At 52.4% G+C, this 17,628-nt stretch overlaps 1 long non-coding RNA gene across 1 annotated transcript; it reads left to right on the top strand.

Annotated features, from left to right (window-relative positions):
• The first annotated feature begins 478 nt into the window (after positions 1-478).
• LOC135183667 (uncharacterized) lies at positions 479-17,328 on the top strand. Its single transcript, XR_010305644.1, has 5 exons — positions 479-573; positions 3,007-3,157; positions 3,711-3,779; positions 10,253-10,311; positions 17,254-17,328. It is a non-coding gene; the product is annotated as an uncharacterized LOC135183667 (long non-coding RNA).
• The last annotated feature ends 300 nt before the right edge of the window (positions 17,329-17,628 follow it).

Here is a 17,628-nt window from a genome sequence, read left to right as displayed (position 1 = left end):
TTTGAACTGGCAGGGGGGAGATTGAAACTGGATCTTAGGAAAGGGTTCTTTGCAGTGAGGGTGATGAGACATTGGCACAGGTTGGGGGTGGTGGGACACTGGCACAGGCTGTCCAGGGAGGTGGTGGAGCAGAGAAGCACCCAATGTGATCAAAGATCAAAGATCACATTCTGTGCTTCTGTGCTCCACCACCTCCCTGGAGGTGTTCAAGGCCAGGTTGGACGAGGCCTTGAGTGACCTGTTCTAGTGGGAGGTGTCCCTGTCTATGGCAAGGGGCTTGGAACTGGCTGATCCTTGTGGTCCCTTCCAACCTAAACCATTCTATGAGTCTATGAAGTTATGAAAGGCTCCAAAAGCCCTAAGAGCAAGGAACCCAGGCAGGCTGGAGAAGTGTACCCAGGTGAACCTCATGAGGGTCTATAGGAGCAAGTGTAGGGTCCTGCACCTGGGTCAGAACAATCCTCAGTATCAATTCAGGCTGGAGGATGAGGTGATAGAAAGAAGCTCTGCAGAAAAGGACTTGGGAGTGGTGATGGATGAGAAGCTGGACAGCGTGAGCTTGCAGCACAGAAGGTCAGTGGCAACCTGGGCTGCACCAAAAGCAGTGTGGCCAGAGATGGAGAGAGGGGATCCTATCCCTTTATTCTGCTCTGAGGACACCTCACCTGGAGTATTGCATTCAGCTCTGGAGCCCTCAACACAGGAAGGACATGGACCTGATGGAGCAGGTCCAGAGGAGGCCACACAAAGTTTCAGGGGGTTGGAGCAGCTCTGCTATGAGGACAGGCTGAGGGAGCTGGGGATGTTCAGCCTGGAGAAGAGAAGGCTCCAGGGAGAGCTATTAACAGTCTTCCAGTACCTGAAGTGAGCTACAAGAAGGCTGCAGAGGGACTGTTTGTAAATGCCTTCAGGGACAGGATGAGGGCAATGGCTTCAAAGTAGAGCAGAGCAGATCTACACTGGATGTTAGGAACAAATTCTGCACCATGAAGGTTGTGGAAGGTGGGCAGGTTCAGCCTGGATGTGAGGAGGAAGTTCTTCATCTCGTGGGTGGTGAGAGGCTGGAATGGGTTGCCCAGGGAGGTGGTTGAGGCCCCATGGCTGGAGATGTTTAAGGCCAGGCTGGCTGAGGCTGTGTGCAGCCTGCTCTAGGGTAGGGTGTCCCTGGGCATGGCAGGGGGGTTGGAACTGGCTGCTCCTTGTGGTCCCTTCCAACCCTGCCTGATTCTGTGATTCTATGATTCTATGAATACTTGAACATGTTGCCCAGGGAAGTGGTTGAGGCCCCATCCCTGGAGATATTCAAGGTGAGGCTCAACAAGGCTCTGGACAACCTGATCTAGTAGAGGATGTCCCTGCTGACTGTAGAGGAGGTTGGGCTGGATGAGCTTTGGAGGTCCCTTCCAACCCAGACTATTGTATGACTGTGTACCACTGGGCACAGCTCTGCTGGGGAGCACACCCACATAAAGCTACCAGTCAAAGCAGCCACATTCCATACCAATCAAAGCAGCCACATTCCATAGCAGCCACTTCTGCTCCACACTCTCAGCTTTGCCAAAAAGGTGTCTGCAAGAGCTCACAGGTTTCACACCTCCTCTGGGTCTGCAGAGAGCACGCTTCCTCCATGTGGATTTCCCCCCTGCACAATGGCTCATCTGTGTCTTTGCTCAAAGGATGTCACTGTCCACCCATCCAAGGCCTCTTTGTTGACCAGACTTGTTTTGGTATGCAGAAAATGCCTGGGTGAAGAGAGGAATCCAGCTTCAGATTCGGTGCCTGCAAGCTGCCTGCTAGGTATCAGCAACAGACCCACAGCTCCGGCTGCTTGACTCCCAGTTTCTGTCCTGAAGGTTTTGTGGTCACAACACTGCTGAAATGTGACTTCTGAAGGATCTCAACTGAGGAAGGACTGAGCTGAAACACTCTCAAAGGTCTGGGTCTTCTGTAATAAACACAGGTACATAGGAGCCTGTGGGTTTCTTAGCCCACGTAGACTCCAGATAGGGAAGAAAATACAGCCTGGCATGCAGTGAGCCTTGGATGCAGGACACGTGGCATGGCTGAGGGCATTCTCCCTTTAGGAAAGACTGAGGTCAAAATCTTCCATAGAACCAAAGAATCAGGGAATGGTTTGGGTTGGAAGGGAGCTTAAAAATCATCCAGTTCCAACCCCTTTGCCACAGGCAGAGACATCCCCCACTCAAACAGGTCCCTGAAGGTCTCATCCAACCCAGCCTTGAACACCTCCAGGGAGAGGGCATCCACAGCCTCTCTGGAAAACCTGTGCCAATGTCTCACCAACCTCACTCTAAAGAATTTCTTCCTCATCTCAACTCTCAAGCTCCCTTTTCCCAGCTCAAATTCATTGTCCCTCTTCCTGTCATTCGCAGCCCTTGTCAGAAGTCCCTCCCCAGCTCTGCTGGAGCCCCTTCAGGCACTGCAGTGGTGCTCTGAGGTGTCCTTGCAGCCTTCTCCAGGCTGAACAGTCCCAACTGTGTCAGCCTGTCCCCATAGGGGAGGGTCTCAACCCTCTGATCATCTTCTTGGCCTCTTCTGGATCCTCTCCATCAGCTCCAGGTCCTTCTTGTGCTGTCTTCCCCAGCGCTGGAGGCAGTGCTGCAGGTGAGATCTGTGCTGCTGCTCTCCCTGCTTTGGCTGCAGCCAGCACACAGCTGGCTCTGGGCTGCAGCCACCAGTGCTGGCTGCTGGGCACTTGGGCATATTTTTGCTTGTTGTTGGTCATGGAAGCTGCTTGTGTCCAACAAAAAGAAAACAAAGTTCAAACAGCCAGAAACTAGAACTAGATAACTTTTTCCCCCTGCCTTTGGGGTTTTTTTTGTGTATGTTTGGTTCTGTTCGTTTGTTTTGTTTGTTGGTTTGGGGTTTTTTTGTTTGTGGTTTGTTGTTGTTGTTTGGTTTTGTTCTTTGTTTGTTTGAAGTTTTGGTTTGGTTTTTTTTTGCATAACCCTGCAAATTGTCCAGAACTTGCTCTTTTTTTTTCAGTTTCTGAGAAGCTTACACCATCTGCAAAAAGATTTACTGATTCCACTTCAACACAGGATTGATGCAAGGGAAGGAGATTCCTTAAGGATCTCAGTTCCTGGAGGAAAAAGAAATGTCCTGCCTCCCAGGACTTCACCAGCTCCACAAAAAGGTAAAAAACTGTTCATTTGCTTCCCTTGCTGTTAGTGATGAAAAGGGAAAGGACCAGCAGGAAAGGGCCCTGCTTGGACCTCAGCAACAAACAGCAGAGAAGGGTTGGGGAAAGCAGAAAATCTGAAAGGGAAGGTGGAGAGGCTGAAGGCGAAGGTTGGAGAGGCTGAAAGACCCTGTGGGAACTGCAGAGCCCTCTTTTGCTCAAGGAGGGAACCTTCCATGTGCTGGCACAAAGCTCTCCTCTGTAGCATATCTGCACTCCCTCATCACCTCCTCCAGGGACAGGAAAGCCTGGCAGTAGGAAGGAAGCTGGAGAGACAGAGGCATTTTGCATCCCCCCACAGCCGTGAAACACTGGAGGGCGTATCCAAGTGCTAGCAAGCAGCAGAATCCCCTTTGTTCCCGGAGCATCCCTGGGCAGGGGAATCCCCAGCACTGCCTGGGAATTTGGATGCCCAGCACCCTGCTTGCTGCAGCTGGTGGCTGTTATCCCTGCTCAGCTACACCAGTGGGGGTTAAAAATGTGTGTCTGTTTGCTTATGTTCCTACAGCGTTCCAGAAACACACCAAGAGCCCAGGTATGGACACACCTGTCCTGCTTCTGGAGGTGCCGTTCACTGGTGAGCATGCAGAGCCTGACTGGGTGCAGTGGGTCTGAATCTGCATTTAGAAGCACTTTGATTCCTGCTGCTAAATGTGCCTGGTCACGAATCTTGGATGTAAATGAACACCAGAGCACTTCTGGAAGGGGAAAGGGACTGCTGTGCAGTGCATACGAGATGTTGTGGTGCTGTATTTCTATCATCCCCAGCAGTGCTCATTAACACAGGCAGGAACTGCAGCGCTTCTCCAGCAGGGTGATGACAGAGCCTGGCCACAAACAGCAAGTGAGAGTGCAGCCCCTTCCACCCAGCTTTAGTGCAAGGCTTTAACTCCTAATCTGAGCCCCCAGCTACATCTTTGCTCACACGGAGGCTAGATGGTGCAGATCACAGAGAATCATTGAATCATAGAATCAACCAGGTTGGAAGAGACCTCCAAGATCATCCAGTCCAACCTAGCACCCAGCCCTATCCAGTCAACTAGACCATGGCACTAAGTGCCTCATCCAGCCTTTGCTTGAGCACCTCCAGGGACGGTGCCTCCACCACCTCCCTGGGCAGCCCATTCCAATGCCAATCACTCTCTCTGTGAAGAACTTCCTCCTAATATCCAGCCTATACCTACCCTGGCACAACTTGAGACTGTGTCCCCTTGTTCTATTGCTGGTTACCTGGGAGAAGAGGCCACCCCCCACCTGGCTACAATGTCCCTTCAGGTACTTGTAGACAGTAATAAGTTCACCCCTGAGCCTCCTCTTCTCCAGGCTAAACAGGCCCAGCTCCCTCAACCTCTCCTCATAGGATTTGTGTTCCAGGCCCTTCACCAGCTTTGTTGCCCTTCTCTGGACACATTCCAGCACCTCAACATGTGCCTCAAGGAGAGCATTTTTAGCTGGGTTGCAGATTGCAAGGTGGTTCTCTGCTCAGATGTGCTCGTACTAGGGCTAGCTAGGAAAAAAATCCACTCAAAATGTTTGCTGGTGGAGTGGGCTGGACTTCTTCAGGCAGCCAGGCAGGGCCAGGGCAGAGTTTTTCCTCTTCCCTGAGCTGTCCTGCTGTGGTCTGTGTTAGAAACCAGCTCTGCATAGAATGCTACTTGGAAGGGACCCCGAGAATCATCTGCTCCAAACTTTCTAGGTGACAGTGCAATTGCAACGAGTTGCCCCAGCACCCTGGCAAGCTGAGCCTTCAATGACCCAGTGCAGGGCACTCCACTGCTTCCCTAGGGAGATGATTCCAGGCTCTGACTGTTCTCATGGCAAACATTTCCTTCTGGACCCCAATGGGAATGTTCCCAGCAGTAACTTGTCCCCAGCACCTGTTGTCTGTTCCATGGCATTCATTGTGCAAAGGGAGTCTGCATCCTCCTGGCAGCCATCCTGTGTGTCCTGATCCATGATGCTAAAGTCTGCTCTGAGCATTCTCTCAGGGGGTGTGCAGCCTGCAGAAGAGGAGGCTCAGGGCAGAGCTTATTGCTGTCTGCAGCTCATTCCTGAAGGGAGGCTGTAGCCAGGTGGGGTTGGGCTCTGCTGCCAGGCAAGCAGCAGCAGAAGAAGGGGACACAGCCTGAAGCTGTGCCAGGACAGGTCTATGCTGGATGTTGTTAGGAAGTTGTTGTCAGAGAGAGTGATTGGCATTGGAATGGGCTGCCCAGGGAGGTGGTGGAGTGGCTGTGCCTGGAGGTGTTGAAGCCAAGGCTGGCTGGGGCACTTAGTGCCATGGTCTGGTTGGTTGGGCAGGGCTGGGTGCTAGGTTGGGCTGGCTGAGCCTGGAGCTCTCTTCCAACCTGTTTGATTCTATGACTCTATGGTTCTAATATGTCAGCTAAAAAACCTTCTGTAGTTTGCTTCAGTAGAGCAGTGAATGCAGCACCTAAGCCATTACATAGAGATGCATCTGGCATAGCCAAAATCTTCTGGAGGCTGTGCACAGGTGGAGCTGCCTCCCTGGAGGAGCTAATGGTCTGGAATTAAAGCAATGGTGTTTATTGGGTCTTTCCCAGAAGCAAGTGTCATGGGGGAAGGGAGTACAGTGTCTAATCCCAAGTGATTAGCTGCCTCTGTTTGATGTGAAGTCAACCTTAATACGCTTGTTCAGGACATGGACTTGAGAAAGAAGATGCTGTCTGGAGAGCTGCACTGAGCCTGCTTTATTCTGTGCTGATCACGAGGCAGAGCAGCAAGTCCCAAAGGCTCTGCCTCTTGAAACCTCAAACATGAGGATCTGCCTGTGCTTGGAGCTCAGAGCCCTTCAGGTGTTGAGAGGCTGTGTTGCAGTTGGAGCAGAGCTGGGAGAGGCAGAGCTTCTCTCCCACAGGAATTTGACACTTCAACCTTTCCAGTCCTTCCCTTTAGGGGAAGACTTGTTGGCTTTGAACCAAAAAAACCCCATTTTCTACTGTTCACCTCCACTCGTGCAGTTTCCTTAGCATTGCTGCCACCTTACCCTCTCTGAAGCCTAACTGCAGACTGTGGGGCTCCAAAGGGGATTCTGAGCACCACCTGAGCACTTAGTTGTCAGGGCCTAGCTCTGCCAGGTGGTTCCCATGCCCTAGATGTGTGGCAAATGCCATCTGCAGCAGGAGAGGTGCTTTGTGCCAGGGTGGAGGCAACTCAAAGCCCTGAAGTTTGAGTGCTGCTTTCTGGCCCGGGTGCTGCAGGGACCGAAGCCACTCCTGGCAGACCTGGCTGCTACCCAGCTTCCTTCCATTGATTAGATGAAACAAACAAACTCATGCAACTGCCATAGCAAGGTCTCTGAAGGCAAACAGGGCTGCAAAGCAATTAGTGCCCAAACCATGCCTAATTAGTCCCTACAGTACATCTTATTACACAACAAAGCAGAAGATGTCTTTGTCTGGGTATTATGCTGGGAGTGTGAGATTCAAGTCTGACTTGGGCTGGTGCAAGGCAACAGGAGCTCTTAGATGCTCACTTCCAGGACATCCCCTCTTACTCTCACTGCAGTCTTGACAGTCTGCATCTGGGTCAGGGCAACCCCAAGCACAACTCCAGGCTGGGTGGGGAATGGCTGAGAGCAGTTCTGGGGGTCTGGGGTAACAAAAAGCTCAAGAGAAGCCTGCAGTGTGAGTGCAGCCCAGACAGCAACCCTGTGCTGGGCTGCAGCAAGAGCAGTGAGGGCAGCAGGGCAAGGGAGGGGATTCTGCCCCTTGGCTCTGCTCTCCTCAGGCCCCACCTGCAGTCCTGGGGGCAGTTCTGGAGCCCCCAGCACAAGCAGGACATGGAAGTGTTGGAGCCAGTCCAGAGGAGGCCACCAAGATGCTGAGAGGGCTGCAGCAGCTCTGCTCTGAGGACAGGCTATGGGAGTTGGGGCTCTGCAGCCTGGAGAAAAGAAGGCTTTGAGGAGACCTTGGAGTGGCCTTCCAGGATCTGCATGGGGCTACGGAAGGGGCTGTGGAGGGACTATTGACAAGATCTTGTAATGAGAGGATGAGGAGGAATGGGTTTGAGCTGGCAGAGAGGAGATTCAAACTAGATGTTAGGAAAAGGTTCTTTGCAGTGAGGGTGGTGAGACGCTGGCACAGGTTGAGGGTGGTGAGACACAGGCACAGGGTGAGGGTGATGAGACACTGGCACAGGTTGCCCAGGGAGGTGATGGAGCACTGAATGTGATCAAAGATCACATTGGGTGCTTCTGTGCTCCACCACCTCCCTGGAGGTGTTCAAGGCCAGGCTAGATGAGGCCTTGAGTGATCTAGTGGGAGGTGTCCCTGCCTATGGCAGGGGCTTGGAACTGGCTGAGCTTTGAGGTCCCTTCCAACCTAACTCATTCTGTAATTCCATGCAAGCAGTTTGTGCTGGCAGGAGAAGGGCCTGAGAGGGGAGTGCAGAAGAAGGCTTTGTGAGCCATGCAGTACAGAGAGCTGCAATTTTCACGCTGGGTTAGCTGTACAAGATAAGATGGAGATACAAAGGCAGTTTTATGTAGTCTGTTAGATCTTAAAGACTTTGCTACACAGTCAATTTTGTGATGTAGGTACTGGGCAACACTTGTGGAGGGGTAGTCATGAGAAAGAAATGCTCTGCTTCTAATAGATGGGAGATTTCTTAGCTAAAATCAGCCAGGCATTCAAAGCCAGCCCAGTGACCTGGATGAGGGCACAAAGTGCACTGCCAGCAAGTTTGCTGGTGACACCAAGCTCGGTGGAGTGGCTGCCACACCAGGAGGCTGTGCTGCCATTCAGGCTGAGAGGGGTGGGAAGGGAGAAACTGAATGAAATTCAACAAGGGCAAGGGGAGAGTCTGGCACCTGGGAGACAACAACCCCAGCGAGCAGGATAGGTTGGGGACTGAGCTGTTGGAAGGCAGAGAAGGGGAAAAGGATCTGAGGGTTGTAGTTGATGGGAGGGTGAGCATGAGCCAGCAATGTGCTCTGGTGGCCAGGAGGGCTACTGCCACTCTGGGGTGGATTAGAAAGGCTGTGGTTAGTAGGTCAAGAGAGATTTTCCTGCCCCTCTGCTCTGCCCTGATGAGACCACATCTGGAGTACTGTGTCCGGTTCAGGGGCCCTCCAGTTCAAGAGGGACACAGAACTGCTTGAGAGAGTCCAGCACAGAGCCACAGAGATGCTGAAGGGAATGGAACATCTCTCTTATGAGGAGAGCCTGAGGGAGCTGGGGCTTGGAGCTTGGAAAAGAGGAAACTGAGAGGTGACCTCATCAATGGTTATAAAGATGTGCAGGTGAGTGCCAGGAGGCTGGAGCCAGGCTCTGCTGGGTGATGCCCAATGCCAGCACAAGGGGCACTGGCGGAAGCTGAGGCATAGGAAGTGCCATGGAAACATGAGGATTTTTTTCCCTTTGAGAGTGACAGAAGCCTGGCACAGGCTGCCCAGGGGGGTTGTGGAGTCTCCCTCTCTGGAGATACTCAAGACCTGCCTGGCTATGTTCCTGTGTGACCTGCTCTAGGTGCCCCTGCTCTGCAGGGGGTTGGACTGGCTGAGCTTTGGAGGTCCCTTCCAGCCCCTGACACTCTGTGGTTCTATGTGATTCTGTGAGTGTCACCAGGGTATTCTAGATCAAAAAATAGAATCTGCATGGGGACTCAAATGCTGCTCAGCAGCTGCTGGTCAATCCCAGCAAACCACACTTGTGTGCTGGAAGGCAAACAGAGGCATGCACTGGTTTGCTTTGGCAGAGCAGGAACAAATTTGCTCTCTCTCAAACCTGCTGATGTTTATCAGGATCCCATGACTGAATGGCCTGCACTTGCCAGTGAAGCAGCAGAGAATCACAGAATCCCAGCATGCTGGGGGTTGGAAGTGACCTCTGGAGATCATCCATCCCAACCCCCTGGCCCAGCCAGCTTCACCTAGAGAAGGAACACATTCAGCTGGGTTTGGAATGTGTCCAGAGACGGAGACTCCATCACCTCTCTGGGCAGCCTGCTCCAGGGCTCTGCTGCCCTTAAAGAAGTTCATCCTCATTTTTAGATGGAAATTCTTATGATCACCTATGTGCCTGTTACCCCTTGTCCTGTCACCAGGCACCGCTGCAAGAAGCCTGGATCCATCCTCCTGACACCCACCCTTGAAGCATGAATCAGCACTGATGAGATCCCCCCTCTCTGTCTTCTGTTCTCCAGAATAGAAGCCCCAATTCTCTCAGCCTTTCCTCACCAGAGATGTTTCAGGCCCCTCAGCATCTTTGTAGTCCTTTGCTGTACTCTCTCCAGCAAGCCCCTGTCTCCCTTGAACCAGGAGAGCCCAGAACTGGGTACAAGACTCCAGATGTGGCCTCACCAGGACAGAGTAAAGGGGAACAAGAACCTCCCTCAACCTGCTTGCCTTAGAGGCAGTTGAAGGCAGAAAATGCTCTGATGAAGTGCCTGGCTGCACACACAGGGCTGCTGCTTGCCCTTCCTGCACAGTGAGCTGCACTTCTAAGGAAGATGTGACCTAGCAGCAATGCTGCCTTGGGGAAAAGAGGGATAGGAGAATTCTGGGAGAGAAACTGATCACCCAAGCCCTGCAGCACCCAGTGTAGGTCTTCTGCTGTCCACATGGCCCTGGACCACTGCAGAAGCAGAGCCTTTGACTTTAGTGGTTATTTATTTTTCAAAAGCCTGGCAAATCTCTTAATCCCCTTTCTGTTAATTCTTGTGGAGAGTTTGGCTCTGCATTGTCTGGCTGAAAGATACACTCACAGAATGCCAGGAGGGAAGGGACCCCAAGGGTCACCTGCTCCAGGTGACAGTGCAGTGGCAGGGAGCTGCCCCAGCACTCTGGCAAGCTGAGCCATCAACTGCCCAGTGCAGGGCACTCCACTGCTTCCCCTGGGAGATAGTTCCAGGCTCTGACTGTTCTTATGGCAAACATTTCCTTCTGGACCCCAATGGGAGTGTCCCCAGCAGTAACTTGTCCCCAGCACCTCTTGTCTGCTCCATGGCACTCCCTGTGCAAAGGGAGTCTGCATCCTCCTGGCATGTCCTGGTCCATGATGATAAGGTCTGTCCTGTGCCTTCTCTTCCCAGGGCTGGACAAACCCAGTGAATCTCAGCCTTTCCCCAGTGTGCAACAAAAGGACCAGGAGGTAAGCATGAAAAATGTCCTTTTGCTTCCAGCTTTCTGCCTCTGTGCTTGCTGGCAAAGAACAGATTCTCTTGGCAAATACCAGGAGCATATTTGGGGCTGAGCTTGCTCTAATGGACGTGAACTGTGCAGTGCCTCTTGGGCCTGTTGCATTTGCAGATGACTTCACCACTTCACAATTCAGTTCTTGTGATAACATTGAACACTCACACACACAGAGAGACACTTGTTAAACCACCCATTGCAAAGGCAGGGTGAAATCCCAACAGTGTGCACAGCCCCTGTCTGGATGACCTCCCTCCTACCTGAAAACTGCCAGTGAGCAACACAAAGCCCTGAGATCACAGAGCCACAGAACCTTCCAGGTTGGCTAAGCCACTCAGGAGCACCAAGTCCAACCTAGAACCCTAGTCCACAAAATTCACCCTAAATTCTATCTGCAAGCAGCACATCCAAACCTTAAACACACCCAGGCTGGGTGACTCCAGCACCTCTCTGGGCAGCTCATTCCAGTTCCTGACCCCTCTCAGTGAAAAACTTTTTCCTGATGTCCAATCTGAACCTCCCCAGCCTCAGCTTGAGGCCATTCCCCCTTGTTCTGTCTCCAGTTACCTGTGAGAAGAGCCTATCTGTAGCCTCTCCACAATGTCCCTTCAGGTAGTTGTAGACAGCAATGAAGTCTCCCCTCAGCCTCCTCTTCCTCAGACATCCCCAGCTCCCTCAGTCTCTCCTCTTAAGATCTATTCTCTAGGCCCTTCACCAGCTTCATTGCCCTCCTCTGGACCTGCTCCAGCACTCCACATGAAGTAGCAAAGAACAGAAATGCAAAGGACAATTGGTTGGGTGGAGAGTAATGATTTGTTCCTTTTGAGAGCAGGGAGTAGGAATCTACTGAGGGTGCTAATGCAGCTGAGCAGAATGATGTGGAACTCTCCTCCAGTTCTCTTGCATTGTGTGACTTTGACTTTGTTAGCTGTTTCCAAAAGCAAACAGCAATTCCTGGGAATGCTGAGTTGAAAAAATAACAGCTACATGGGGGGAGGGGAAAAACTTATCAAGCATTTCTATAGCTTAGTAAACATAGAATCATAGAATCAAACAGGTTGGAAGAGAGCTCCAAGCTCAGCCAGCCCAGCCTAGCACCCAGCCCTGCCCAACCAACCAGACCATGGCACTAAGTGCCCCAGCCAGGCTTGGCTTCAACACCTCCAGGCACAGCCACTCCACCACCTCCCTGGGCAGCCCATTCCAATGCCAATCACTGTGATTCTATGAGTCTATAATAACCTCCACCCATTTTCACACAAATAACAATCCTCAGTGGCCGTAGCCCATTTCTTGGCTGAACAGGGAATAATGTCTATCTAATTCAAATATTGACCCAAAGAATGACTTGCTTCTGTTGGGAAACACGAACAGGTTTGGCTGGGAGGCCATGACTGAATTATCCTGAACCTTTTCTTGAGCCATCAGTGTGCCCAGGTGGGCAGCAGAGCCAATGGCATCCTGGGCTGGCTCAGGAGCAGTGTGGGCAGCAGGACAAGGGAGGTTCTTCTGCCCCTGTGCTCAGCACTGCTCAGGCCACCCCTGGAGTGCTGTGCCCAGTTCTGGGCTCCTGAATTGCAGAGAGCTGTTGAGGTGCTGGAAGGTGTTGAGAGAAGGGCAGCAAGGCTGGGGAGGGGCCTGGAGCAGAGCCCTGTGAGGAGAGGCTGAGGGAGCTGGGGGTGTGCAGCCTGCAGCAGAGGAGGCTCAGGGCAGAGCTCATTGCTGTCTGAGCTCATTGCTGAAGGGAGGCTGTGGCCAGGAGGGGTTGGGCTCTGCTGCCAGGCAAGCAGCAACAGAAGAAGGAGACACAGCCTCAAGCTGTGCCAGGGCAGGTCTAGGCTGGATGTTGTTAGGAAGTTGTTGTGAGAGTGATTGGCATTGGAATGGGCTGCCCAGGGAGGTGGTGGAGTGGCCGTGGCTGGAGGTGTTGAAGCCAAGGCTGGCTGGGGCACTTAGTGCCATGGTCTGGTTGGTTGGGCAGGACTGGGTGCTAGGCTGGGCTGTCTGAGCTTGGAGCTCTCTTCCAACCTGCTTGATTCTATGATTCTATGATTAAGTCTTTGTTCCCCCAGTCCTGGCTGGCATTTGCTCCCAAAAAGGAAGCTACAGCCATTATTCTAGACAATAGCCTTGCTAAACTTCATCATGGCACAGGAAGTTGGAATTCACATTTTCTTGCCAAGCTTAGGGTTCCTTGCAAAAATGGGCACTTCCAGGGGTTCCTTTTGCCTTGCTTTTCCCATCCATGAGCACACAATCCTTCCATCTCTCTGCAGAGGAAAGCACAACCTTCTCCTCGGTTGCTAAAAATTCTTTTCCATGGGTAATGTTCATCATTAACTCTGCCACCAGGAAAGATCATTACTGGCTATAAAGCACTGCTCCCTCCAAGCTTTTGCTGGCCAGAGGAGCTCTGACAGATGACACTTCCCTCTCCAGTAAGCTGTGCCTCAGAGGCCATCCAGATAGAGGACCTGGACCCAAGAGATCTGAACTGCCTTTTGCAGCAGTTCCTTAGAACTCTGTCTGGCTTGAAAGCAGTCCTGGAGAGAGGGACTTGGGGGTGCTGGTGGGTGAGAAGCTCAGCATGAGGCAGCAGTGTGCACTTGCAGCCCAGAGAGCAAGCAGAGCCTGGGCTGCAGCTAGAGAGTGTGGGCAGCAGGGCCAGGGAGGGGATTCTGCCCTTCTGCTCCACTCTGGTGAGACCACACCTGGAGCACTGTGTCCAGTTCTGGAGCCACTGTGACAGGAAGGATCTGGAGGTGCTGGTAGGTGTCCAGAGAAGGGCCACGAGGATGATTGGAGGGCTGGAGCTGCTCTGCTATGAAGACAGATTCGAGGCTGTTCATTTTGGAGAAGAGAAGGCTCCAAGGAGACCTTCTGGTGGCCTTCCAATATCTGAAATGGGCTACAGAAAAGCTGAGGAGGGACTTTTTAGGGTGTCACATGGTGGATCCAATGGGTGACATGGGGGGATCCAAGCCAGAAAGGAGAGATTTAGATTAGATCAAGCTAGAGAGGGGAGATTTAGATGAGATGTTAGGAAGAAGTTCTTCCCCATGAGGGTGCTGAGACACTGGCACAGGTTGTCCAGGGAATCCTCATCCCTGGAGGTCTTTAAGGCCAGGCTAGATGTGGCTCTGGGCAACCTGATCTAGTGTGAGGTGTCCCTGCCCATGGCAGGAGGGTTGGATCTGGATGATCCTGGAGGTCCCTTCTAACCCTGTCAGTTCTGTGATTGTACTGCAGTTCTAAAGGAGCCACCAAGCAGCACTGGCATTTCTGCTGACCCTGTTGTCCTGGATAACAACTCCTACACATTGCTCTAAGCTTGTGTCACCCCAGCAAACACATGAAAATAGCTTCACCTGGGGATTAGAGCCCTGAGTGCCACCAGGGGAGCAGCCTTGCTTAGGAGCACATAAGGACAGGCTTCCTGCCACGGGTGGGAATGCTGTGGCAGGTGGAGCCTGTTGCCTGGGCAGGAGTGGGGCAAGGGCAGCACTGCCGAGCTGGCTCTCAGAGCACTGTCAGCAGTTATGGTCACACAGCTTTGCTCCTGAGTTAGTTGTAGATGTTTCAAAGGCTGAGGCAGGTCTCCAGCAGATATTTCTCAGGTCAGCCTTGATACATAGGAGATTTCTTAGAGTCTGATGAAAGAGCTGTTAGTGAAATCTCTCAGCCATAGCATCCCCAAGTGCAGGAAACGCTGGGGTGGTGACAGACATCTTCATAAAAGCAGGCTCCGTGTGGTGCTCTCCCTCTGTCGCTGCCTGCAGCTGGCAGACCTCATCCACGAGGTCTCCTCAAGAGTACTCTGTGGTACTTTGTCAAGCACAGGCAGAGAGCTGTAGGCAAAAGCTTAAGAGTTTGTGCCCAGGCTATCACAGCCCCAACAGCACATCCTGGCAGGGGCTGGCTACTCGTGATTGCCAGAGTGACATCAGCATAGCAAATAGCAGCAAGGAAGGCAGTGGCTCGATAACAGAGAGCTGCAGCAACTGGGAACACCCACATCTTTTTCCTGGGGTGACTAGACAGCACCAAGCTGTGCCAGAGGACTTCTGGTGCCGCCCAGCACGTTGGATCTGTTTCTAGCCCAGATTCAGAAGGGATCCCAAACCGTCTCTCTGCACATACCTCTCTCCTGCTGCACAGAGAGAGGGAAGTGCAGCTCTGCACCGCAGCCTGCTGCTGCCCAGCCACAGGAGAGCTCCACAATCACATCCCTGGCCTAGGGAAAAGGAGACATTCAGGGGAGGAACTAGGAAAGGAGAGCAGCTGGTAGCCTGGTCTGCTTTGCAAGGAGCTACCAAGGGGTGCACAGGAGGAGCAGGTTCTAAACACTGAGAGCTACAGGTCCTGCTTTAGTAATAATTGGCTCCTGGTAGCTGCTCTGTGCCATAGCTGCTGGCAGTAAGCACCTGAGTAGGAAGCTCAGCTCAGGGCTGTTGTTAAGCTCTGGAGTTCTTCTCCCGTCTGTCCCCAGAGCTGACTGGAAGGCTGGGGGGAGGTGTGAGGGACTGCTGATGGACAGAGCAGATGGGAGGGCTCCGTCCTGTCTTTCATGTGCAACTCTTGGTGGGTAGGTCAGAAGAGCTCCTGCAGGTCCCCTCCCGGTGCCCTGGCTCTGATGCAAAACACCTCTGCTGGCTTGCAAATGACATCTGGGAGAGGCTGGGCTGTGCAGGGAAGATGAAAGGAGTGCTGTCAAAGAGCAAATGTGCAAATTAGAGCTGTAACTGCATCAGGCTGCGCCCGCGCCTCGCCTCTGGATTATTTATGGCCCATGGGCTTCATTTTGATCATGCTCATTATAGCCAGGACAGCCCAGGTCTGCTCAAGCTCAGAGCCAGGACAGCTGAAACAGCAGGGAGGGAGCAGCAGAGCCTTGTGGCTGTTGTGAGCAGGTTGGGAGGGAGGTGTCAGGAGGGCAGCTGCAGCTCTGTGCTCACGTCTGACTCACAGATGCTATTCCAGGATGACCACAGGACAACAGCAGCACACAGAGAAGCCACACTTGTGCTGGTTTGGTTTTGGAGGGGGGTTATTTTAAACTCATCCTTGCCCAAAGTCTTCTCTTGCCTCTAAATGTCTCTGCCTTGTGAGTGGAAGATGCAGAGACCCTCTGAGCACCACTGGTTCTCCCTGTCACTGTAAGCCAGGAAGCAGGTGGGACATAGGTGCCACATCCAGCTGGCAGCTGGCACTAGTGGTGACCCCAGGGATCAGTGCTGGGCACAGGCCTGTTCAACATCTTTATTGATGATCTGGAGCAGGGGATTGAGTCCAGCATCAGTAAGTTTGCAGATGACACCAAGCTAGGAGCAGCTGTGGAGCAGTTGGAAGGTAGGAGAGCCCTGCAGAGGGACCTGGCCAGGCTGCATGGGTGGGCAAAGGCCAAGGGGATGAGATTGAACACCTTCCAGTATCCCAGATCCTTCCTGTCACAGTGGCTCCAGAACTGGACACAGTGCTCCAGGTGTGGTCTCACCAGAGTGGAGCAGAAGGGCAGAATCCCCTCCCTGGCCCTGCTGCCCACACTTCTCTAGCTGCAGCCCAGGCTCTGCTTGCTCTCTGGGCTGCAAGTGCACACTGCTGGCTCCTGTGGAGCTCCTCATGAGCCCAGCCAACATGAGCCTGCAGTGTGCACTTGCAGTTCACCTCTCACTGACCAGGTTCAAATGCTGGCTCCTAAGTCCATATTTGGACACTTGCTCCAATCTCAAGAGAATCAAACACTCAGAATCTCCCTCTGAGGGCAGCCAGGATGGTTCTGGGGTGAAGAGAGAACCAAGATGCTCAGTCATATTTTTTTACTGAACAGACTAACTAGAGAGGAGGCTTCCAGCTTTTGGATTGTTAATATTTGTAGCTGCAGCCTGGAGGCAGCTGCTTCTTCTGAGCTGACCTTGGCAAATGTGTCAGGAGGTTTTCTATTCCCCCACCCCTTTGCTTTCCATATCAGAAAATGTTAATTGCAACTTAGAGTCCTTTTGAGAAAGGACAAAGAAGCACCAAATCATCTCCCAGCAAACTGCACACTAAGGGTTTTAGTTCATATTTTCAACCCAAAATGTAAAAGCTTTTTCTTTTTAATCTCTTTTTTTTTATGTGGGAACCACTTCAGCCAATGCCCAACTGGTGCTGAGTTTAGCTGTTCTGATTTGCTCAGCACAAGTCTATACTGGGCTCAGTTTTGGATTGACCAAGAAGGACACTGAGGGGCTGAAGCAGGTCCAGAGAAGGGCAACAAAGCTCGGGAAGGGTCTGGAGAACAGGGCTGGGAAGGAGCAGCTGAGGGAGCTGAGAGGGTTAGTGTGGAGAAGAGGAGGCTGAGGGCAGAGCTCATTGCTCTCTACAGCTCTCTGGAAGGAGTTTGCAGTGAGGTGAGGGTTGGGCTGTGCTCCTTAGTAACAATGGGTTCTCAAAGGCTGTCACAGCTGCCAAGGAAGGTTGTTGAATCCCTATCCCTGGAGGTGTTTGAAAGAGGCAGAGCTGTGGTGCTTGAGGGCCATGGTTTAGCCTCAGCCTTGGTAGAGTTAGAGAAGGGTTAGACTCAGTGATCTCCAAGATCTTTTCCAACCCAAATCATTCCATGGTCACTTCTGCCAGGCAAGAAGCAAGAGAAGAAGGGGACACAGCCTCAAGTTGTGGCAGGGGAGGTCTAGGCTGGATGTCAGGAGGAAGCTGTTGGCAGAGAGAGTGATTGGCATTGGAATGGGCTGCCCAGGGAGGTGGTGGAGTGGCTGTGGCTGGAAGTGTTGAAGCCAAGCCTGGCTGGGGCACTTAGTGCCATGGTCTGGTTGGTTGGGCAGGGCTGGGTGCTAGGTTGTGCTGGCTGAGCTTGGAGCTCTCTTCCAACCTGCTTGATTCTATGATTCTATGACTCTTCCAGGAAGACTACATAGCTGGATGATGTTGTGGTATGTACTGGAAGCCTTTCCCTGTGCTAAACTGATGCTGCCTCATTGCCTCAAGCAAAGTGGTTGCCTTTGGCAGCAGGTGAACGCTTGTGCTTCCAGCCTGCAAAGAGCCTCCAGGTCAGGTGCCAGGGGGAAGTTTTGCACAGCCAGCACTGCATCTCCTCTTGTGAATAATAAAACAGCAGTGCCCTGTCAGGTGGGTGAGCTGCTAGAGAAATGTGGCACTGGAGAAAATCCAGTTTAGTTTGTAACAGATTCAACCTCTCTAAACTTGGGGTAGCGCAGACATGCTGGGAAGCTTTGCACACTCAGTGTAGGCATTCTGGGAAGTGTTCCTTTGACTGCAG

The sequence above is a fragment of the Pogoniulus pusillus genome, chromosome 19 (assembly GCF_015220805.1).
Source record: "Pogoniulus pusillus isolate bPogPus1 chromosome 19, bPogPus1.pri, whole genome shotgun sequence".
In the NCBI taxonomy this organism is placed as follows: Eukaryota; Metazoa; Chordata; class Aves; order Piciformes; family Lybiidae; genus Pogoniulus; species Pogoniulus pusillus.
Note: the sequence above shows the minus strand (reverse complement) of the source record. Positions and strands in the feature narration are given on the sequence as shown.